The sequence below is a fragment of the Anas platyrhynchos genome, chromosome 7, assembly GCF_047663525.1.
Source record: "Anas platyrhynchos isolate ZD024472 breed Pekin duck chromosome 7, IASCAAS_PekinDuck_T2T, whole genome shotgun sequence".
Lineage (NCBI taxonomy): Eukaryota > Metazoa > Chordata > Aves > Anseriformes > Anatidae > Anas > Anas platyrhynchos.
Genome location: NC_092593.1, coordinates 4,184,132 through 4,209,177, shown reverse-complemented (window position 1 = coordinate 4,209,177; position 25,046 = coordinate 4,184,132). Strand labels below are relative to the sequence as shown.

Genomic DNA, 25,046 nt, shown 5'->3' with positions numbered 1-25,046 from the left:
TTCAGCATCATAGTGCAGTCTCGTAATTCGTGCAAAATTATGTTTGACGTTAAATTATAAACCCTTAGTGTAATAATAAAAAATAAATAAATAACCCTAAAAGCAAATTAAAAATTATGTTTTCACTGGAGCAGGTTATAAGCCCACTAGAAATGTGATCTGTATTCATCAGTCTATGGGCAAAATTCCATTTCTGAAGTTTTTTTTTCCCCTTCTACTGAGGAGGAAAAAAAAGCTACAATTCACAAAAATGAAGTTCAGTTAATGTTTCAGTTTCTTCTTTAAGGCAGAGGGTAAGAACTCTTTTTAATTTCTTTTTGTCTACTTACTGTGGGGCTGGGAGAATTTATCTCTGTGCCATCCTTATTTTTTTTTATTATTATTATTATTTTTTTTTAAGGAAGCTTTAAGAAACAGTGAATCAGTAAAGTAAGAAGGTAAGTGTAGTCTGGAAACTCTTCCACATCCAAAATACAGTAGCATGACTCCTTGTAGTACTCCTGTGTCATTAGCTGCAGGTTTCAGGAGGCAAAGCTTCCTTGTGCCTTGTAGACATGATGCAGCAACCTGTTTCCTGATTTCTCTTATGATCTCCCAGATAACTGTTGATTTTCAGAGGCTGAGGAGAAGACTGAAAGACTGGTTGAAATCAGAGCTAACTGGGGGAAGGAAAACTTTTTTTTTTTATAATTTTTTTGACAGCTTTGGTAAATTACTGCTTACTGATATCATTACATACATACTGTATTATTTTTCCTTCTAGCCTCAAAAATATATTTTACAACAGGACTGTGGTGTTGGAGCATTATTTATTCTATGAAACCTTTTAAACTAAGGAAAATTTCTATCTAACAGTGTTCTTTTCATATCTGAAATCCTAGGCCAAGTTCAACTATTTACTGATTTGTTGGTATCATCTGCCAGGATGAATTCATGAGGCAGACAATTAAAATCTTGGAGATATTCCTGTGGATGGCATATAAAATATAATTTTACAACTGTTGGCCTTGTAAGCAAATATATATATATATATAATTAGCAAGAAGATTTCTGAACAGTCTAAGATTGTTTACATGTAGAATTCTCATTAATTGGAATTCAAGCTTCAGTGAAAATGGTTTTAGGAATACTTCAGTGCCCAAACGTATGAAAAATAATCTAAAATCACTTAAAATCTGACTTTCACTTGCTTTACAGAGTAGACTTCACTTTCAGATCACAGCCCAGATAATTCCTAGATACCTCTACGTTCATACTTAGCAAGACCTATTCAGAAAGCCAGTGAGATATTCACGTTCATTTAAAATTAAACAGACTGAAAAGAGCCTATCCACTCTTAGTTTGGATACCTTCTACAACTTTCTGTGGCCTAGAACATCAAGAGTAGGAGTTTATCTGTTTTACTACCCAACTTCTCTGAACCCTGTCTCCCTGCTTTCTCCTCCTTGCTTGGTTATTGTCCATAAGAAGACCATGGTTTGGGATGAGCTCTGTTCTCCAACAGATGTGCTTTGCATAGGACAGCATGGTTTTCATGGCAATGGTGCTTCCGAGCCTCTCTCTGCCTCTGTGAGGCAGCATGCTCTACTGCACTGAGTCCAGGACAAGGCTTCCAAGTGATTGCCAGGTAACTCCAAACACTTTCATATCTTCTAGTGCCAAATTAATTCTGGTATTGGAAATTAATTTCCTAGCATGTTTTGGGAATAAAGAGGTGAATTAATTACTGTGGGCATCATGATACCAAAGCCTGCAGTTAGTCATTGGTTCAGATTAGCATGAAACCAGTAGTAATTGGGTTCCGCTTCTTTATCATTCAAGAGCTCTTTTACATGACAACATGATATACACATCTCCAAGGGATACCTTTGGCACTTCCACTGCTCTAATTTCTTTGCACACCCTTGTTCATTATTGAATCTTGGAACCAAAGCAGGATATGGAGAGGTCTGTCCGTCTGCTTTATTTCACCTAAGCAAACTCTACACTCCCTTGTTAGCACAGGAAGCATTTACAAAAGTTGTTTAAAGAGCAATTGCTCTTCTTCACCAGGGATGCTAGTCTTTGCTTTGAATTTAAATCAGGTTTGTGACGCAGAAGGGAAACGTAAAGCTTCTGGGCTGTTTGTGAGCTGAGTGTTGTTGATGGGCTTCATAGTGCCTGAGAAGAAGGAGATCTCATCAGACTGGCTATGTATTTAGGCAACTATATAGCCCCATATTGCTTTGTATCATTAAAGTTGTGTACAGAAGATGGAATTAGGAGGTTTAAAATACATAATGTAAATAAGTTCTGAATGCTGTCAAGTAAATGTAATTGTATTGCTGGAACTGGAGATCCCACAGCCATATTGGTGCAGAAAGCAACTCTTATGTCTATGGGAAAGGATGTAACGAATACAGACTCTAGGTCAACAAGTAGTGTCTACACTGCCTGTACTTGTTTTTGTTTTTGCCGTTATATTTCCTGTGTGTTTTGCTATGAAGTCTCATTCTCCTTATCTGTCTTGACAGATGGAATCAGTAAATGTTACATTATCAAGTTTTATCTAAAAATGTCTTCCATTGATAGTGCATTTATGTCGTGTCATAATAGCTCTTTGTACCAAAGCACTGAGAGCTGGGAAAATCCTGGCTAGTGAGTAAGCTTGCATTTTTAAAGTCGTAAAAAAGTTCTTTGTTCTACAGCATCCTATTTTTAGTGTGAACTTAATTAAAGTGAGTAAGGAATTTAGAAATCTGGAATAGGAAAAATGGGTCATTATTAATTATTATGTATACAATAAATCCAGGGGCTGTGGTCTTTCTTCACAATACACGTATGTCTTTTCCTTCCTCATAGGCATTTCTCACTGCCAAATCACTCCCCTTCTCTATGGCCCTGCTTTAACAAATTACTGAGCTGAGTATCTAGCTGTAAGCAGACAAGGAAGGTTTTTTTGTGTTCAACTTAGACATTGTCAAGACCATTTCCATGCTGAATTAAACATAATGCCTCGTCGAAAGTCAGCTTTGTTAATATATCTACACAGCCACTTTTCTCCTTTCAGTCCTTCAACACCTTCTCCCTTTCACCTGCTGCCTGTCAGTCTGCAATCAAGGAAGCACATTTCTTTAAGTGGGAAGGTAGGGATTTCAGGTCTGCAGGGAACAGGAACGTACCCAGCTCATAGTATTTGAAAGCAATGCTCATATTCTCTAATCGGTATCATTCAGGTTCAGGTTTTCTCTAACCCCATTCCTTCCACTTCTTCCTCTTTACAACTCCTTTTCTGTCAATATTTCTTGTCAACCACCTTTGTTTCCTGTGTTCTTTCTCTCCATCACCACCAGCTCCTAAGCTCCCTTGTGAACTCTCAAGCTCAGCTTCTTTCCTATAGGTATTATTGTGAGTCCCCTTCTGCAAAAACATTGCTGCTGCTGCCACGTACATAAAACGATATGCTCTAGGGTTAGGCAGGACAAAACTAGCCTGTCCATATTAACTGGGCCACCTTTTGCTTCTTTCCAGGTAAAGTAATACACACCTGTCTTGATGTAAATGGTCACCTGCAGCTCCTGGGCTTGGAGGTGGTGATCTCTTCTAATATGTACCACTGTTTCCATTCCTCTGTGAGACAAAAACACTGAAGAAAGCTGATTATTATTTTTATTATTTTGGAAATAGCTCCAAACTAGAAAATGAAAATGCGTTTTCAGCTAGCTTTGGAAACCAATCTTCTTTTGAGAAATGGGGAAACTCAGGAACGTGTGTGGTTCTTCTCTCCTCTTCTCTTGTTTCAAACCTATGTTCTTCAGCTGGAGATTAGTAATATTTGACATTTCCAAGAATAATTCCTAAGTAATTCATTTTAACTATGCCAAGTTGGTAAAAGGTTACCACTATGGTTCATCTGGTTATACAGGAATTACTAAACTGCCAGGATTGGACTGGTTTGTGTTATTGAATATCCTGTTTTTACACTCATAATTCTAGGATTATTCCCAGTGACATCCTGTCAAACGACTTCAGTTTGGACTCTTGTAAATTATGCCCCTTGGGTTTCTCTGAGTGCCTACAAATAGACAGGAAATGTTCAGCAGCGATTAAAGCACATCAATATACTCTGTCAAGTAGTTACTGTTTTTAAAACTACAGGTGGATAAATCTTAGCAATGGAAAAATTGGCTAAGTAAACTAATTATGCTGGTTTTATTTTTGACTAGATAGGAGGGCTATAAATAAAATATCTATAATGTATTTATACAATGCAATGCTTTTATAAGAATGAAAGAGAAACTGAAGAACAAATAACTCCTAGTAGGGCTTGTATTTTGTCTCATAAACCTCACTTTTTTTTTTTTATGTGCGTGTATTTCAAGTACTGTACAAGTGTAAAAGTAAATATAAGAAGACAAAGAAAATTACATTTTTTTACTGCAGTCTAGCATTAGCTTTTTTCCACTTTTTTTTTTTTTTTAATTTACGACTTATACTGCTACAATAGTATAAAGAATAAAGCAATTATCATTACTAGTTCTTCAGTTGATAGGGAAGGACATATCTTTCATAGGCCAAAACTTCTCTTAGTGGCAAATAGCACTCTTGGCAACTGTGAAATGTTGATTTGACAGTGTTCAGGTTTGTAACTGAAGGCTTTGAATAAAGCACTTTTAATCTGTTCTCACTTGGCACTAGAACAAGTTGTTACTCTTCTAAAGTTACCTATGGAGAGCAATTAATTTAAAAATAAATAAATAAATGGCTTGGGTCTGGTGGTTGTTCCCTCCAAAAATGTACACAAATCTCTTTGTAAATCTAGTGTTGAAGGTCATGCCTGACACATGTAATAATGCACCCTGTCAACCTATCGACAGGTGAGTTGTGTACTCTAAAGTACATTAGTTTAATAATTTTTGTGCTATGGTGACAGAATCTTGTTTGCTTGTTACTTTATAGCAAAAATATAACTCAGGAAAATCTGTAGTAATGGAGGGGTCTTGAGGAAGATTTCTTGTAGAATTAAGGAGGCTACCTGAGATGACACATCTTTGTTGACTTGCTTCTCTTTTCCTGTAGAGAGAGCGACTTATTTAAAACTTTTGCTTTGAATGGTATGTCCAGGATTGTGTTAGCCACATCCTAGTTTCTTGTTATAGTGTTTCTCCATTTGGATCTTTTGAACACAAATGGAAGAGAAATTGGTTAGTGAAACATTGTCATATTTCAGGTTTCTAGAGGTTGCTACTGCAATCACTTAGAGTGACATGTATTGCCTCTCAGTTGGAGCAATGCTGGGTTAGACATGGAGCCAGCACTGTGTGCGGGGCTGTTCGCTGATTGAGCTCCAAACCTACAGGTTTTCAAACTGCTCTTAGTGTTTTTGAGGTGGGGTGGGTATGTGGGCTGGAGAAAGAAAAGAAAGTGTTTGTAGTCAAGTTTTAGAAGTGGAGCCAAATTTCAGAATTCCTTAACCTCATGGAATGTGGCTTCATGTGATGGTTTATTTTAGGTAGTGGCTGGTGACAGGCAAGATCTGTAGTCACTGTGGCCCCTAAACTTTGGTTCAGGGCTTGGATTTGGTCTGGCAATTTAGAAACCTGCCTCCCTCCCCTCACCCCAAGTTTGGCTGTATGTGCATAAAGCCTCAAACATTTTACTACAGCACATACACATATCTGAAATACCTGCTGAAGACATTCCCTGCTGTCTGTAGACATCAACACTGTGCTTGCCAACCTCTTACTCTGCTCTGTGTTTTGTGATGATTGCTCAGATAAATTTAACAGTAGACTAGACTTTGACCAAAAAGTGCTGTGATAATTTCATTCCATAAGAGAAGAAAGAAGATTAAAATCCATAAGGGACCTCCTTCTCTTCCCGTTCCTCCAAAATTGCCATCAGCCAGGAGATCACTTGTAGGGCTTTGTGTAGTGTGCCATGAACACCTACCTTTTGAATAGAATGAATCTATCATTTATTCAATAAAAGAACCTCCCCTCTGAGCCTAATATCCTTAGTGTCATCGTTAATTATAATATGTAATCATAATCATTTTGGAGGTAGACCTGGGGTTAATTTGGCCAAACAACTGCTGATCACTAACAGTGGCCTATTCAAGTGTATGAAAATGATCCCCTGTAGTCCTTACATGTATGACGGAAGTAATATATTGTTTTTTCTTTTTTCTTTTTTTTTTTTTTTTCCTACAGGCTGAGTGCCAAGGCATTAGTGTTCCCTGTGACCGATTCACAATGACTGGATACTTTTAGCTCTATCTTTTTTATGAACAGGTGGATAGGAAATCATTTTGGCATAAAATAAATGGAGAGAGGTGCTGGAATGGGTTGTCTCTGTGTTAAGGGCCCACTGCCAGTCTTTTTTTTTTTTTTTTTTTCCTGTTTTCCTTTTATAGCTGGCTTTGAAACAATATGTGGATTTCTTTTGTCAGGAGAATGAAGAAGGGGTCTTTGGTGGCGTTCAGTAGTGTCACTGTCCTACCTGCACTGACACCATGCTGCTCCCTGGGAGCTTTGCTTCACTTGACAGCAGCCTGGTAAAACTGCTCTTACTGAAACCCCAGAAGCAGTGGCAGGCACAGCAAAGTCTTAAATCAGCTCTGCTGTTGTGTTTTAGCGTCCATACAGCAGCTTGGACCTGTTACAATATTTACATGTATGCTAATGTAAATGTATACTTAAAAAATGTAATGAACACTTATGAAGTGAAGGGAAATATTGATTGAAAAATATTTTTAAAAATGAAGATATTAAAAAAAATCCTTTACCATTTCATAGCTGCTCAGAATTTACAATTGTGAAGGCAACAGTTCTAAATAGGGAAACTTGAAAACTTTCCTACAGTTTTGAGCAGATAAACCTACAGGATGCATGCTAATTACATTAACTGCATGTCTGTTGATTTGATCCCCTGTAGTGGAACCTCAAAATAAGATGCTTTGTTGTGAAGCTGTACATGAAAATAAGAGTATCCATTAGGTTCATTTCCACTGACAAATTAATAAATGCTGGTCAAAATGACTTGAATGAAGCTGATTCTCCTGATAGTACAAGGGATGGTACAGGAAGGCTGAATAAAATTAGATGTGAACCTCAAGTGCTTTTTTCCCCGTCTAAAAATATTTCCCCAAATACATGTAACTGATCACGTTTTATTTCTAACTATAGTTAATTGAACTGGTTCAAAGTAAAGGAAGGAAAAAAAAAATAAGATCTGAATGGTTACACTAGTGCTCTCTCTTCCTTTGTTTAAGGATTATTGTCTGGGAGCAGAGGAGAGAGGAGTAGACACTGTAACTGAGTGGAACAAGGCAATAAGATAAGTGAAAAAGATACTGTTGGAGGATATTTCAGTTTTACAACGTTATTGTCCATGTACTAGTTCTGAGGAAATATGCATGGGCATAAACCTCTACATTTTAATGAAAGAAAAGACTTGATTCACTCATCGGCAATAGCAATGTAACTCACTTTATAACAGCAAGAGCCAAGCATATGGTATTCATCATTAGCAGTAGCAACAGAAGCGTTTTCTGCTGGGCCGTGGCTGGATAACGTGGCTGCAGCACCCGCTCACTGGGCTGCCCACCTCGGTGATGCCCAGCATTGCTCTGCTGCTGCCACCCCGTGCTCTGGGGCTTCTGCCCCGTCAACTGTGACTGTGCTTGGTCCTCGTGGTCTCCTCAGTGAAACGAGTTCACTCGTTAATAGTTTTACCTTTGTTTGCCTCTTCATCCCACTGTTTATGAGCTCTATTAATCTGCAGGGCTATAAAGTTTGTCCGAAGAAACACTATATGCCAAAAAGAGCTTTCCATTCCCCCTCAAACCCCTCTTTTCTCTTAATGATTGGCTGGGTGCATGGAGGCCTGAATCAAAACCTGAAGCTGTCAGCTTGCTGAAGTAGTAAGTAGCTTTTAAAATGTCTTTACTATTCAGCGTTATCATTATGCTTACATAGTACAACAGCAGCTAAGCATTGGGTTGATAGTCACAGCGATCATCTGTACTCCTCTATAGCTTTTGAAATGTTCCTCTATAACATAAACGTCTGGCAGTACCTCAGGATCAAGACAAATGTTTAATATCCGTGTTACTAATGGTGAAACTGAGATATAGCATGTCTTAAGTGGCTGAACCCAAGTGCATTACGCTGTGAGAGAGCTCTTCGAGCTGGGTGAGAGCCCTGCTGGGTCCCTATCGCGCCAGCCCGCGCCGCTGCAGCAGGCGAACTTTTAGCCCTGCAGACACTTCAGTTCACTTATCGATGACCTTGGGCATGCTCTCGGTAGTTATTGCGGTGCTACCTTAAATTACACTCAAGATGAGAGGGAGTGGATGTAGCTATTCACATCCAGATATGAAGTTGGAGTGCAAATCTTTCACTGACTTGCTGTGGATTGTGGAGTGTGCAGACCTGAGCTCTGTGCTTTAATGCATTTGATGATGTTTAGAAATAGGAAATAAGATGCATTTAGATGGCACAGGAAAGAGGACCTCTAAAACTCGAAAATTACTGTATATAAAGGTTCACAATACCCAGTTGATGTCATCCCTCCATCCATAAGGGGAAAGACAGTTTTACCTGCTAACATTCTCCCTTGCAACCTTTGTTCTTACTGAGTCAGTTATTCTTCAGCACCAGGATTTCCTTTGTTTACTTCTGTGTTTATTTAATCTATCTAGTGTGATGAGTCTTGTAATATGTTCGTCTGTGACTGCTCTATTGTTGTCCTCAAAAATTAAATTCAATTTGTAGTTTTTATCAAATCCCTTGATATCACATAAAATATTGTTGTTATGCTGTTACTAGACTGTCAAAGTAGGGGAATAATTGAAGTTACCCTTCATCTCAGAATACTTTAGTGAACGTATTTCTTTATCTGTTTTAAATTACTAGGAATTTCCTCCTTGAAACTGGAAAACTGTAGTGGGCATCCTTAGTTATGACCTTATATTGCAATTCATCAATTCTAGAAAACTCAGTTTGTTATTGAAAGGTGACCTTTGTTTTCAGTACCATACATTTACGTTTTAAAAACCTACCCCCTGCCACCTACCCCCCGCCCCAATTTTCCATGTGAAATACTTTTATCCATCTTTCTTCTTTCTTTAAAGTCTGATCCATAACGATGATAGGACTACATGAATGCTAATATATATTATTTTTATTCTCTATAGTGAGCCAACATCACTTAGGTTGTGTAAATGTGTACAGCAGTTTATTACTTTTATGAAATATTGGAGGAATGTAAAGAGGAGAAGTTTAGTAGTTTGGTAAGAAAGCCAAAATCCAATCAATGCTCTGAACACTTAATTTTATTATTATTTTTGGTGTTGACAAAACTGTGGATAATTCAACTGAAATAGTACAATTTGAGATGGTTTTTCCATTTTGAGAAGATCTAAAAAGCATGGTTACATTCATATTATGTCTTCCTATTGGAGGCCACCTCAATGCAGAGCAAGCTGAGTCCTTAGGCTAAATTAAAGCACTGTCCTCTACATGGAGCTGAGGTCCTTCCCACCAGGGGACCTGCTTGATCCCTACAGCTTCTTCATAAGCTTTCCACTCATGTACACTCACAGAGAAGCTGATGGCGGCTTGAGACTTGATGACTTTTTTTTTTTTTTTCCCTCAAAGTACAACTTATTCTAAATCTCTTGAGATAGAAGAATTTCTTAACTTCTGTTTTTGTCTGTCTTGCTCCCTTAAATTTGGATATCCACTTGGCCAAGCCAAACCATTATCCCTGCCTGACCAAGGAGTGAAAGTTCTTAATGCAACTAATTAGTAGCCTAGGGCAACTTTTAACCAATTTTTAAATTGTAGGTCACTACTTCTTCTCTTTCCTTGGTCTGTATTCTCAATTCATGTAAATGCTTATGAGAAATGAACTGAATGGTGATGAGTTTTAACTTGAAGGGAAGGAGGTATTTGGTCCAGAGTCTGCTAAGGTGGTGTCAAGTGCCCATGTAGGAGAGCCTTTGTCCCATTGAGTAGTGCTATGATCCGCTAATTAGGGGAGCAGCTTCTACTTGTCAGACCCCCAGCCTGCAACAACGCAGGAGCAAACAAGGTGAGCAATGGAATTGGAATGGGTGGAAAAAGGCTGTGGAAAAAGAGGATGCGAAAGAGATGGCAAAGGGAGTATTATGGCTATGGCTTCCCATCCGTTTGGACAAATGTGCTGTGTTTGCACTGAATTTGCTCTTCCTGTGCTTGGCAGTTGCTGCTGGCATCCTGAGGAGAGGAGAAGGGAGGTGAGGCTGAAGCCCACCTGCCCCCAGCTCCAGTACTCTGCCCGGCTCTCCGCCTGACAGGAGGGGACACGACACCCCTGATTTTCAGATTGGTGGCTGCACAATATGGGACTTTTCAGATTTGGTAGGAGCGAGCAGATTTTACCAATTTATGTTGCCAAGTTACATACCACAAATGTGTCTGTAAGTGTGGAGAAATGAATATGACTGCAGCTTTGTTTATAAGTGGCATAAAAACAGCAAAGACAGCCACTCAACCAGATTTTATAAATTACAATTTTTAACTGAAAACATAATATGAGGTCAAGACTGTTGCCTATGATTTCCAGGATTTTATTTTTTTAAAATTCAATAATTTTTACCTTACCTCCCTCATTCACTCTTTTGCTTATTCAAATGTACAGAGAGGACAGAAATTAGGAAAAAAAGAGCATATTCCATAAAGAGTGGAAAAAGATGACTTTAATTTATACAGTATTTTAACTCTCTGATAAACTTTACGAAGTTTACCACAAAAAAGGTGTGCAGCTTTTTAGGTATCATTGCTGTATTTTGGGACTTTAGCTGGAGATGTGTTGGTGAGAAGCATAAACGGCCTTCACAGCACATAGGGGAATGCAGATTTTAAATTAGATGTTTAAATTAAAAAAAAAAATTAACAATTCTGCTGCTGTTGTAAAATGATCCCAAAGTCAAACGTATAGTGCTTGTGTTATTGAAAACGGTACTAGACTGAGGAATTTGTATGAACTTTTACCAATGAATCTCCACTGTTTATTTAAATTAAACAATATTTGCTTTTGTTGTTTATCATGCAGATGTCCTTCCTTAGTGTGTGTGTATTTTTTTTTTTTAACAAAGGTTTTAAGGCTTTTCTTGATGTCTAATCCCTTTAAATGTACTGTATATCACATTTATGAAATGTATTGGTACCAGAAAGAAGCAGACGACTTTGTTTTTAAACAAAGACCCCAGGATAAGGGGCAATGTTTTTCCCCTCACAGGTGATGGAGTACGTACAAAGAATGCAGCGGATAATGGCAGTCCTGTCCTCTGAACAGATGGTGATGGTCCTGTTGCTAGGATAAGGCCTGAAGAATTTAGTTTTTAATTCCACATTATTTGCCTCAGTGCCATGAATATCCCTAGGTTTCCTCAGGCAAAAATACAACAAATACACAGAAAGAGAAAGAGAAGTGACATGCGGATAGAAAAGGAGACAGAGCACGGGAAAGGACTGGAGCCAGGTCAATAGAAGCTTTTGGGAAAATGTCTGCTCAGCTGTCTGCAATCACCTGGGTTTGAAAGGCAGGCAGGAAGGAAGATTGGTTTGGCATGAGAACGAGGCCTTTGATGCTTTAGATACCACAGAGAAAAATACCCATTTCTTCCCATTAGAAGTCTGTTGACTTTCCTAATTAAGATAAACATGTTTCTGAAGAAGTTAGCTCTCACAGTACTACATTTGTAAAAACAACCATGCTTTTAAAATATATACACAGACAAGGACGTGTGCCAAGAACTAGTGCTGGTGTGGTCTTACAAATCACTTTACAGGAATATTTTTAAATCATTGCCTTATTTAAAAGTGAGCGGATTTCATTCCCTCCAGTCAATTAAATATCTAATTTCAACTCAAGTAGATAATAACTGAAGTATTTTTATATAAATGAATGAATAGTTAGAAAACTGTTAAACACACAGCCCTCAAGCATGAAAAATATATTCATTTAACAGTTTTATTCTTTTATCGCTAATTTACTACAGAGATTTTGCACTTGCATCATTTTAGTTTGTGACACTGGGGGGGAAAGAAAACTTATTTCAAAAAGATTAATTCAGATTGAAAATCTCAAGAAGCCCTGTACCACCTGAATTAATCCAGTAGCCACATTCTGCATGTGGTGGACAGTGCTGATTGACAATTGTGATTTTCCCACAATGTCTGTTTTGCAAAAGAAGCCTGTGAAAATTTCCAGTGCCAGTGACCCAGTTCCCACAACAAAGCATGTGCAAAATGTAAAACAAACAAAAATAATAAAAAACACCACCAAAAACAACAACAAAACAAAAAGGCACCACCAAAACAACAAACAACAACAACAAAATATTGAATTCATAAATGAGCATAGAGGATATACAAGTTGTAATGACTGAAGTCTGGGAGGTTGGTTTGTATGTTTTACCTTTTCTAGGTATCTGCACAAAGCCAGAGTTCATCAAGAGATTTCAAGGAGCTCTTGTATCATTTACTTCGAGTTTCAGAAGCTCTGTGACCAGTGAGTTTCTAGTTCAATTTGCTGGCTCCAGTGCCCCCACCTCTATTGCAGTTCTGCTAACTGGGATGTGATCCATGCCATTCACATTGTGATCTACCGCATAAAAATATAGCGAACGGGAAATCACATGATGAAAACATCTCCTGTTTGGTGCCTGAAAACAAGTTGAGAAAAATCTGGATGAAAATATACAGGACTGAAAACATACTATGTGCCAAAATATACCATACACATGTTATTTGTGTGTGTGTGTGTATACATATGCATAATTCATGCTTCTATAGTGAAAAATCAACAGAACTTCATTTTATGAACAACCAAAAAAAATTTACGTTCAAGTAAAATAGCTTCAAAATTTGCTTCATTAGAGCAGATGCTTTAGAAGGTCTCCAAGCAGTTGCTGTTTTCATTATATGTCCAAAAGTATCCATAAATAATACAAAATGGATCAAAGCTTAATGATGCTTAACTGTTTGAGTACTGCATTGTCTCAGGACCTCACAATCTCCAAGCTGACAAGAAAATACTTTTTTTCCCCTCTCAATAATTTCTTCACTTTCTAGTAGCTCCCAGCCCTCCTTCACTTTTTACCTCAGTCTCATTTCTGAGATTGGTGATCAGTTCATGGGCTTCCTCTTCCCACCATCTTCAGTGTCTCAAAAAAAAAATCAATGTTGTTTTCAAATTGGTAGAGTTTTCTGTTTGTTCTATGACATTCAGAGAATTGATAGACTTTTGCTTTATATTAAATCTCCAATAGTGAGAAGTCCTGAATGCAGATAGCAGCAAACTTTTTCCCTTTTTCCCTTTCTGAGGGTCAAGGGGGGAAGGAGGCCTTTTTAGAGCATTATTCATCCTGATCTGGATTAGGAGCAATCTACAGAACCATGTTCTGGAGAGTCATTCTTTCCATGAGCTCCAGAGGAGACCAACAGTAACTATCTGTGATGCATCTCTAAAAGTTAGATGTCTTAGTGAGGTTACTGAGTAGATGTATTCTTCAATTTATCCTACAAAATGTTGAGGTGAATTTGCTTCACATGTAAATTAATAATAATACCTCAAACTTGATCAGAGATGAAAGAAGCCTTTTCCTTTGGAGAGTTAGAGATGTGGTTTCCCGTGCAGTGTGCTTTATGATACACACAGAAACCTTTGTGGCTCACGTTTATCCTTCATGTTGTAGGAAGGAGTCAGATGCATGCCTTCAAGTGAGATAATGTGTCACTTCTGACATTTCTCTTTTTGTAAAGTTTGTATTCTTTCTTCTAAATAATGTCTGTTTATTTGCAAATCTGTTATGAAGAAAGACGGGGTGCCCCCCTTCTCAATTCCTGATTAATAAAGTGTCATATGGTATTGTCTTTTAATTTATGAGAATAGGATTCAAACTGGAGGAAAAAAAAAAAAAAGTGTTTCTAAATCTCACCAAAATTTGATATGAATTTTCTTAAAAATAAGCTCTCTGACTTTTCTTTGTTTTCTGATTTTATACAGATATTTTTTCATGCAAAATCAAAAGGTGCCAGTGGCACAGATACCTCATGTAATGAAACACAGATTTCTCTTCCACTTATTTTATTTCTCACATTCATCATTCATATTTAATGCCACAGGCATTTGACTTCTTAATTCCCTATATTGAATTGAAGAGGCACACACAGCATGCACTCCAGTTTAATGACTTGTAATTCTTCTTCATTGATGACACACTTTTTCACCTGAAAAACTTGTGGTGTAAAACTTCCTTTCACATCTGCAATGTAGTCAGCATCCTTAACAAGGTGGTGATGGCTGGAGAGCTGAATGCCTGAAAAGTATGAAGTGCTAACCTTAAATGCCTCTTGGTTTGAGAGAAGAGTACTGGCCTAAGGGTTATTTTGTTGATTCTTTTTTCTTTAGTTGAACTTCAGTCACTGACTTCTGTCCCATTGGCTCTCAATCATGCCTCTTTTCTTTGCCATTCTCTTTTTTTGAGCCAAGTTTCAAGTAATATGAAACTCTCCCATCCTAAGCTAATTAGCATTAATCTTCTGAATAGATTTACCAATAATATTTTCAACAAAATAGGCTGCATAGAATTCAGCTATGAATGACAGATTATTGCATATGACAACAGTATTTCAAACTAAGATATGATGAACTAAGCTAACTTAGTTAGCTAAGAACTAAGATGAACTAAACCCTCAATATATGCATTTGTTTACAAATACCTCACAGGAGTGCTACAGTTGTTAGGGTTAGTGATTTGTAAGAGTCTTTAAATCCTGGAATAAAAATTTGTGCAGAACTACGAAGTATTAACAGTGTTGGAATAGCCTCACACCTTTCCATGATTTCAAAGCACTTCAGAGGCATTTCCCAACCCTCATAATCCTGAAGTTTAGGTAGTCTTATTTTTTACTGATTTCCTAAATGGGTAGATGGTAGCATTGAGGAGTTATGGTTTGCTATCCACGAGCATGCTGATAGCCAAATGCAATGTCTGCAGGAAAACAAAAATTGACATTGAGTTTCTCTTCTATTTGAGGGAAAAATTCCTGAAAGTTTCCCTCTGCTGCTCTCAGGAAATCAGAAAGAAAGAGCAAAGAAGTAAAGCTGCCTGGTTATTTGAGGAAAGCATGTTTGAATGAGAGCAGGAGAAAGTAGAGGTTCTTTACAATAAAACTCAACTCACAAGTAGAGGAAGAATGTTTCTCATTCAAATCTTGCTCGAGGCACGTGTCCTTCTAGGACATAGGTGGAGTGGAAGTGGATGAGGAGGAGAAGGGGTCCATCCTGGTTCCTAGTGCAGGGTTCAGGCTAGGAACTAGCTAGCATAGCATGTTGAGAGTGAAAGTACAGCTTTAGGAACAGCTTTAAAATACCTGCTTTCTTAGCAGTGTGTTCACTGGGGTCATCTTTCTGTGAAACCATTTGCTGCCTGCCAGTGACCTCTGTGTCCCTGGCTCCTTTGTGTCCCCGTCTCCAGCACAGTAAAACTGCAGCTGTCCTGCTGTGAAAAGGCTTTATTCGTTGTCAGGCATATAGCGAAGAGGAGGAGAGGTGGAGGTTATCTAGGTACTGATCCTTTTAAATATAACATCAGTTTTTCAGGAAGCTCAAAGAAGTGGAAAAAGTTATACTGGAATGGGTGTAATGATCATGAGAAAATAAGAATTATTCTGTTGATGAATGGCATTTTAACCTTAGTCTTTATAATGTACATGAAGTTTCATTGGAATATAACCTATATATTAAAAAAGAAAAAAAGAAAAAAAAAAAGATAAATGCTTAAGCAGAGAAGTACACAATTTCTGTCTAAGAGGGGTTTTGGAGGTCACCTAGTTCAAATTCCTGTTCCAAGGTAGGAGAAGCTGTACCTAAAATGCACTGGAATTGTCAGGTGTTTTTTTTTTCTTCTTTTTTTTTTTTTTTTTTTCGTTGTTTAGCTGTTTTTGTTGTTATATATTTATCTTCCCCCTCCTGGAAATGTTCTGCTACTTTTATAACTTTCCAATAGTTCTCTCTTTTTCTTTCCCTTCTGAAGATCTTAATGTATTTAGTGCTCTGATATCTATTTAGTAGTTAGAAATGTTTCAGAAAGCGATTATTATTAAATCATTAAAATTTTGCATCTCATTTCATTTTCTTCTTTCTCCACTACTCTGTATTTTCAGACACAGTAAAAAGTCATTCTGAACATCTAAATAAGGTTGTTTTTTTTTTTTAAACAATGATGAATCTAAATGATGAGGGTGAGTCTGCAGATTTTTTCTTTACCTGTAAAACTCCATTTTTCAAACTACTTTCTTAAAAGATTTCTTAGCCTCATCTTGTTTTATCTGGCACCTATGGTGAAGAAATAATCACACAAACAGGGCTTTACAAACCTGAATCTTGAAGAGAACATAGAGTCACTTCTCCAGTAGGGCTTTCCTGGGAATAGGGAATAGCGAGGTTGAATATAATGCTTGAAAACTACTGATATTTTCAGTAGCACCAAAGGAGGTATGGGGAATGATGAAAAAACTTATGAAAGGTAAACTGACTATAATTCATACTAAATATCTCCCCTTGTGCAGAAGCTCTTTTTAAATTACTCAGATAAATGAGCTCATTTATGGAATATTTTGTACTGCATGAACTTATATGGGCACCTGTCATGTATATATATTTTTAATACTGAACTTGTATAGATGGCTTAAAGTCCCCCTTGCCCTTTAGTAAATTTAAATCTCCCACAAAGCTGCTGTACAGTAGTCATAAAGAAACATTTATGGTTCAACATAATTTCCCTTCATTTCTTTTTCTTTCTTAAAAAAAAAAAAAAGCAGTTTAAAAGTAATAAAGCACTTCCTTCTGTAAATCTTTGATCTTTTTTCTTCCTTAGGGAAGATTAATTTGTAAATATGCTAATGGATTTGTATAATATGAAACCTTCATAAGAAAAACTACATTAGTTCATATGAATGAACACATCTATCTTATTCAATTTATAAAGTAATGGCTGAGAGCATCAACACTGCATTCTGCTTGGTCTTATGTCCAAAATCATTGCTTGCATTTCTAAGACAACACAGAATTTTACAAAAAAGAAATGTGTTAAATAGAACCAATGTTATCACCTTTGACTCTTTCCTTCGTTGGTTGCATTAGTGAGACTTGCCGGTGTCCCAACCAGACGAATGTCCCACTCTGAGGAATTATGATGCTAATATGATGGGAGTTGCAATGTATGGACAGAAACCCAGGATGGCCGCAGTGCCTGTGGTGGGGGAAAAAAGAACCTCTCTGCTCCACAGCTGGAGGGGAAGGGACCTGGGCAAGGTCTTCCCAGTGAGACTTACCCTCAGTGGCAGTGCAGCGAGATGTGGTGGGCTGCAACATCCTCCTCCTCTCAGCCCTATATCCTGGGTGCCAGCAGGCATTTTGACCTTGTTCTCTGGCTCCTGGAGCCCACACTTCACATCCTTCCTTGCTCTTTCCTTGCTTTGATTTATTTTGGTGCTTAGCTGTGAAGCCAGGCAGGGCTGAGGCTTGCTTCCAGCCCTGCCGGCCTGCGAGGCCATGCCACTACTACAATGTCCCCTCCAGAGAGAGGGGTGGGAGTGGAGATAGAGAGAACACAGCCAGGCGGGTAGACTCTGACATCTCCACCCTGTTCTTTCAGCCAGCCTTTCTCTGCTATTTAATTATTTCCTCACTCTTTCCTATTTTTCTTTGCCTCTTTCCTTTCCTAAACCATATAATACCAATAAAAATCATTTTAAATCATGCAGATCTAAAATCCAAAGCCCATGTGCTGATCAAGCAGGGTAGTGTGGGGCAGTTCTGTGGCATCATATAGGGAAACGGTCTCTATGGGGAAGATATCCATGTTTCATTTTTATTCCCTTAAATATAAGTCATATATATATTTAACAGAGCGTGGGGAGGATTTAAATTGGTGTTGAAGTGAGCCCTAATTTTTGATCCAATTTTGTCTGCAGAGTGAAGCTGAGTGCTGGAGGAGTCTGAGTGGTGACCCTGAACCCCTAAGCCTTATCAGGGGATTTCTGAGCATCGTAGGCCTGGTTTATTAAGGTAAGGACAGATAACTCAAACTTCAAGCCAGCATAGTCAATGAAGGCTTCGTTTGATGTGTTGCGGTGCGCGGCGCCAAGGAGGCGCGTCGTTAGCGGCTTCAGCAGCGGTGTTTTCCCAAGGGCTGACAGATTCGAGTCCAGCTCCATCGCATCACTTTTATCCTGCTCACTGCAAACAAAAGGTGTGCGTTTCTTCAGGCATGGAGCTCACCGAGCCGCCGGCCAACTGCTCCCCTCGTTTGATGCTATCGTGCTCTGGAGAAGAGTAGACTTGTAATGTGCACCTTAGGGCTGGAGGAGAAGGAGCGCAAGGAGGCAATTCACAGCTGATTTATAATGGGGGTGGGTGGGAAGGAAGTGTCAAACACTGCTCAGAATAGATGAATATTACAAAGGAGCCTAGGAAGATCAGAAATAAGAGAGATTCAGATCAGTTTCTTTCTTTCTTTTCTTTTCTTGATTTCTTTTTTTTTTTTTCTTCTTCTTTTTTTTTTTTTTCTTTCCAGGAAATTCTTTCCAGCACTTCTCAGTAATAGTGGGGATTGAGGGCACGCAGAGCAAAAGTGGTGGGAGAGACTTAGCAGTTGTAATGAACAGAGGTTCAGACACGAGCTTGCAACGTGATGTAGTCTGCTCTCTTTTTAACAGAAAAGTGGAGGGGGGGAGCTTTTGGCTGTTCTCTAGCAAAGTTTTCTTCCTAACAGTCAAAAATAATAGAAAGTAGACATAGAAGAGGTCTGTTAATTGATCTTGTCCCCTTCTTGCCCAATGCAGGGTTATTCCCTGCAGCATATTTGCTAGTGCTGAGTTCAGCTTTGTTTTTAAAACCTCCACAGTGACAATCTCCCGAGGGAAGTGGTGAAAGCCTGACTCTACAGCCTGCTACATCTCCTTGTCGATCTGCTTTGCAGAGGGAAATGCTCACAATCAGGAAATATTTTCTGACGTTCAGCCTACTTCTCCCCACCATCACTTTATTTTTAAATTCTATGTTATTGATTCAGTTTGTTTTTCTGTATCATCCAAAATTATGTCCTTTTTGGATCACTACAAATTAGCTTGTAACACCAAGAAGCTGTATTCTAAGGAAAGTAAATGCATAGTTTTAGCTACCTGAACAATCACTAACACACAGTTGTTAAATAACCACCTTAACTGCAGGTAGAAGTTTAGAGCTGACTATGCACATTTTTCCTGCCTCTAAAATAAATTGAGACATTTTGAATGAAATGGTTCCAAGAACCCTTTTTTTTTTTTCTGTTTAAAAAAAAAAATCTTTTTTTTTTTTTTTCCTACAAATCATCAGTAGATGGCTGTCTGCTAAGCATGTCCTTTTTCATTACCTTCCCTTGCCTCCTAATCTTAGCACTATATTGTGAATTTGGTCAGGGTCCTATTTAAATAGTTCTGGGGTTGCCAACATGGTGTGTTCTGATATTCAGATCTCATAATCCAATTTTGAAATTAAAGAGCTTGGGGCAAAAACACTCTCACAACTGAATTGCATGATTTTGAGCACTGAGCCAGTGTTTTCTTTAGAAAAATATACCAAATCTCTTTCTTTTCCCAATTAATAATAACAAATGGCATGCACAAAATCTTCAGTTTTAACTTGTGCCCCATAAGAGCAGAATGGGCAATGGGAAATTGAAGCTGGACAATGATTTCAGGCAAGGTGTCTGAATTCTAGTTGAATACAGAAAATATGCAGAATAGCAACTGATTTATAGTGCCTCATTTGCTGTCTTAACAGAAGGATGTTCTGTGTATGCCCAACAATAAAAGCAACAGCAAGGGAAAAAAAGTCTTTTTTTTTTTTTTCTTCCTCCTAAAGGTTTTTCTCCCCTCTACCCAAGTCATTATTTTAAGTTTCTCAGTATTAAATCTAAAGGTTCATCAACTCACATCTTTACAGCTCTGTCTTTCTGTATACAGGACCCTGTCTGCCTGTTTCCTCTATTGCACTATTTTGTTTGTACTACTGTAATCATTTTGCTGGCCCAGATCTGTGTGGGTGTGCTGGCAGCTTTACAACAAAGTTACATGGGAACTGAGTTAAGGTTGAATATTTATTAGAAGAAGCCATCTGGCGTCAGGCTGTCTGTACAGGGGGGCTTATTTCTTTAGTAGTCTCTCCTTTTTCTCTCTAGCTCTTCCTCCCTCTCTCCGTTTCTCATTTACACGCCGCATACATGTGAAAAGTGGAACACACATCTTGACATATTGATTTGATTCTTGATATTTATAGCAATTAACCCTGCTCGTGTGATTATCCCTGTCCCCTTAGCCTGCACCTCTCCCCGTCCTGCCCGCGGCGGGGGCTGCTCAGGGCCAGTCCCTGGGGTGCTGGTGGCAGCCCCATGGATGCGGCGGGGCTCCCACCGCAGACCCTTCCCATAGGCTCCAGGCAGCTATAGCTCACTTAAACATCCCTCTCCTGCTCCTTCCACACTTTCCCTCCTTTGGCTCGTGAGCTCACAAAAGAGCGCTGCGCTCCCCAAACACCCTACTCACCATATTAAACAAACTAGCCAGCAGAAGGGTGTCCGTGCTATTTCACCATTTGTATGACATAGCTAGGCTTCAAAGTGCAGCACTAAATTGCCAAAAGATGTTTACTTTACTTGCTTAAGAGCTTCTTGCAATTCAATTGTTCTCTCTCCCGCAGTAGAAACACACATGCATCCTGAGAGCTGTGCTCTTGTGAGCGCTGGCTAGTTATTTACCCACGGGGTTTCCTCTGTTGTTTTTTGCACAGTGCTTGAGATTGAGATTTTTCTTTTTTTTTTTTTTTTTTTTTTTTCAGAGGCTTAAGGTGTCTTTTTATGTATTTATTTTTTTCCTGGGGTGCTCAATGGCAAGCGCCTTGAAAGACACAAGACTCATCTATCTGCTTTTTTTTTTTTTCTTTTTTTTTTTTTTTCCCCAAGTTAGACAGTGATTTTTTCCAAAATATTTTTTTTTCTTTGAACACACATGAAGTTGGCCATCCAAAATTGACAGTCACCTTGGAAAACCTTGACCTCTTTTCCTAGCAGGCCAGGGAGGCTGATGCAGCCTAGCTGGCAGCCCTTTCCCACCGATCCTGACTTTTGTAAGTTAATATTCCGACCTCGCAGCCTTGCGTAACCTCCCTGCTTGTCGGTGTGGTGGTTTCAGTGGCGATGCCAGGTGGGAGAAGGGGAGCGCTGGGCAGGACAGATTTTTTCCACTGACAGAAACAGTGAGTCACTGCTGTCCTGTGATTATTCCCTGGCCTTTTCACAAAAGACTGCCTGCAGGGATGAAAGGAAAGTCCTTTCTCCATGACCGACACTGGGGGTTAGCAACCTACCGTGCTCCAACAAAGCAGAACACATGGGATGATTTTGAGTGTAACATAAAGCAGGGACAAGGGCTGTGAGCTGTACTGTCTTCATGGGATGAAGGAAGCAAGTTGGAAGAGATGGTAGCTCCCCGTTCAGCCTCCCACTACTTTTCCAGCAACTGTTGCCCCAAAATGGTTGGATCATCGGTAGCACGTTATCTCCTCCCCCAGGTAGCATCTCTTGGCTTGTGGCATATGCTTAAATTGGGAAAGAAAAATGTGAATTTTTCCATGCAGTGTGCTAGTGTGGCTGAATAACGGTGCTGTTTGTGGGAAAGGGATGGGGAGTGGCCCAAGGAGGTGAACCAATGTGGGATCAATGCAAGAACAAGGAGGTTGCTGTGAGGTTCTGGTGGTAAAGAAAGATGTAAAGAGGTAGTGGCTTCCTCTTTTCAAAGCTCATATAAGAGAGGTTGCTCTTGTGTCCATTAGCCCATGGTTATTCTTCCCTTTGCTCTACAGAGAGGGACAAGACAAGCCCTCTGGTGAGCTTTGGTGGGCTAAGCTGTCTTGTGAAAAGAGAGAGGAGGCAGGTGAATCACACAGGCTCTTTTATATGCCCTGTGCTTAATGAAGCAAGCCAGCCCTGGATCTGGAGCCTACTGGCACTTCTGTTGCCCATTAGGCTGGAAGAATTGTGTGTAAGTTGCTGGGAAGGAGATGCTGACTGTATTACCACTGCTAGTCTGTTCGTCCTTTGGCAAGGTACTTAAGTCTGCTCGTCTCACTTACAGAAACACAATAATTGCCTTCTTTTACAAGTGTTGCCAGTTATTGGTAGAAAAATTTCTCTGAGACACTTGAAAGAAATATTGTGCAAAGGTGTGTGACAGTCTCTTTTGTCAGAGCCTGGTGTCCTGCAGATACAAAATCTTTTATGCACAAAAGAGCGAGCGGACTGAACTGTTAGTTACTGGTTTGGACAAAAGAATATGTCGGGGTTTTTGAATTCAGTTATGCTCTAAAGCTTTTCTCACTTACCATCTTTCCATGCGCTCTGGGCCCCAGCGAGGTGTGCCAGCATTGGCCTGGGAGGGCACTATGTGGACCAAAGCAGGTAGCACCAGGGAAGGGACCGTGGCAAGGCAGCAGCTGAGAAGGGGAGGATGAGCATTCAGGATGTTGTGGAGCAGGACATGGGAGAACATCGGTGCCAGATTGAGCATGCTAAGCAGTGAGTACTGTCACCAATTAAAACAACCATAAAAAGCCAGACATTCCTAACTGAAATAACTCGTAACAGACCCAAGCACTGCATTACCTTTCAGCACAGGCAACGTGCAGATGGGATCTGGAAAAGGGACAGACAAAAGCTTGTTCCCATCTCCTCTGTCAGCCATCACCATCTCATTGCTGCATATTTCTCCCCCAGTGATGACCGCTTTTCCTTGCAATGGTCCTCCTGAGGCTCTTTCCCCACCTCTCACCCCAGCAGTCCCTTTTCTGGTGTCCTCTCCCTCTCTATTAGCACAGATGGCCCCAGAGTGTGACCCTTCTGGATGATTTAGGGTAACTCATTAAGCTGGCCACAGGCAGTTTTGCCTTACAGCTCCTCTGTCTGATTAAAATACCAAATTTGGCCAACTGTGCTCCAGGTGTGGGCTGGGAACTCCTCCAGAGCAGAGGTGTGGAGAGCTAGAAACCCAAACCAAGAAAGCTGAGATCCTCTGCTTGTCTCTTTGGAGAAAACCCCTCATCCATTTGCTTAAAAAAGGTGATCATGAACCCCCCAGAATACCTTAATGTGATAGCACAAGTAAGAAGGTGTGTTTTTAATGCATGCATTCAAGCTTATGAGTAGCTTGTTTTTCAGTACCAGGACTGTATAAATGCTGAAGATATGTCCATTCCTATCTCTTCGGGTAGTCCTTAAAAAGTTTGTGCTCAGCTGTGCTCAAGTCCTTTCTCTGTTTGGCAACACTGCAGTGAGAAACATTACTGGTAGCCACTCATTTCTCGAGTCTTTAAAACATGCGTTTGTAAAAACGCTGGTATGTATTTGAATGAAAAACGCAAGTCGAGTAATAATAACAAAGTAAAATATATGCTTCAAAGTATGAATTCAAGCACTGTGATTTGTCTTGGAAGAGGAGATGTGTGTGAATGTAGTAGGAACACATGACCTCTGTGGTGGAGCAGGCTCATCCTCCCAGCTCAACGGTTATTCACAGAAACAGCCAAGCGACACATTTCAAAAAACAACTATGCCATAATCCTTATTGGTTTATCATTTTGCAAACAGAGGAGAAAAGGATTAAAAAAAAAAAAAAAAAAAAAAAAAAAAGCATGCAGTTTGCACTTTTAAGTATGAAATATATTGATAGAATTCCAGTATATAATATCTATATTCCATTCCAGTGAATATTTTAGGGAGCAATGAAACATCCTCAAAACCCCAAACTGAAGTTTTTGGCAGTCAGTGAGGGCATTACCATTCACTCATGGACTCATTCTTTTCGACCACAAAACTTCTATTGTTATTTTTTTATGGCCTTTTTTTTTTTTTTTTTTTTTGAGGTTCTATATTAGCTGCTTTAAAACTCGCTCTGATCATAAGAGCTGCCTGTTGAACCCTCACCCTATATTTTGTGCATGCACATGGGGAAAAGAGCAGTGCTGTGCACTGGGAGTGTGCTGGCAGTGCAGCTGCACATGCATGTGCACACACACAGAACTTTGCCTTCTTGTCCTCTGTAGTTACAAACAGGGGATGCTCTTGTTTGGGAGTGAGGGGGGGTTATTAGACATTCTCCAGTATTGCCAAAACAGGCATGTTAGAGATAAGATAGTTGCATTAGAGGGATTTATGCTGCTACTCAGAGAAACCTATCCGCTTGCATCGGGCTGCATCAGACGCAGATACTCTGCTTATGAAACAGAAAATGGTTTAAACACAAACTCTTCTGACTACTTCTCATTTAGTCAACCAGAATATTTTCTGTTGTTGTTTCTTGACTTTTTCTTTTTAGACACAATTCCTCCAGGCTATTGTTATTTCAACAAAAGGGGGGAGGATAGGCTCAGCTTGTTGCTCTGTGGCTTTCTGGGGAGGAATTAAGAAATACTCTAACGGTTTAATAATGATAATCTCCAAATAGTTCATAACGGCATTAAGGGTAATTAATGACATTTGAACAGTAAGAGTACTTAATCCCTAGGGAAATGTGATAGCCACAATTTTATTTACATTTCAAGATGTTTCAAAGGTAAAGAGGAAAAAAAAATCTGTTTTTAAAATGGTTTCATACTTGCACTGTTTCAGATTTTATCTTAATTCATTATAAGCAAATAAAAATAATAGAGTTTTCGCTAATAATAAAAACGGCATTCCATATTAGAGCCAGCATTAGGTTAAAAATAAAGAACTCTTATATATTTCCTGTGGGATTAAGATTTTCTGAAAATTATAAATCACCAGTGATACTGTGGTTTACAAAGAAGGATAACTTCTTCTGAAGGACCCATATATTTACATTTTAAAAATATTTTTCATAGCCTTCGGAGCCATTAAAGAACTTAAATAATTTTGATGATAAATGCTACGTACTGGAGCTTTTATGTTTTGGTAGCGC

At 39.1% G+C, this 25,046-nt stretch overlaps 1 long non-coding RNA gene across 7 annotated transcripts in view; it reads left to right on the top strand.

The window, feature by feature from the left end:
* LOC140002914 (uncharacterized) overlaps nt 1-25,046 on the top strand; it is a 105,132-nt gene that overhangs the window by 54,516 nt on the left and 25,570 nt on the right. For all 7 annotated transcript variants that reach the window (XR_011810567.1, XR_011810564.1, XR_011810565.1 and 4 more), the window contains exon 2: nt 18,012-18,105. This is a non-coding gene — a long non-coding RNA (uncharacterized lncRNA). The remainder of the gene's footprint in view (nt 1-18,011; nt 18,106-25,046) is intronic.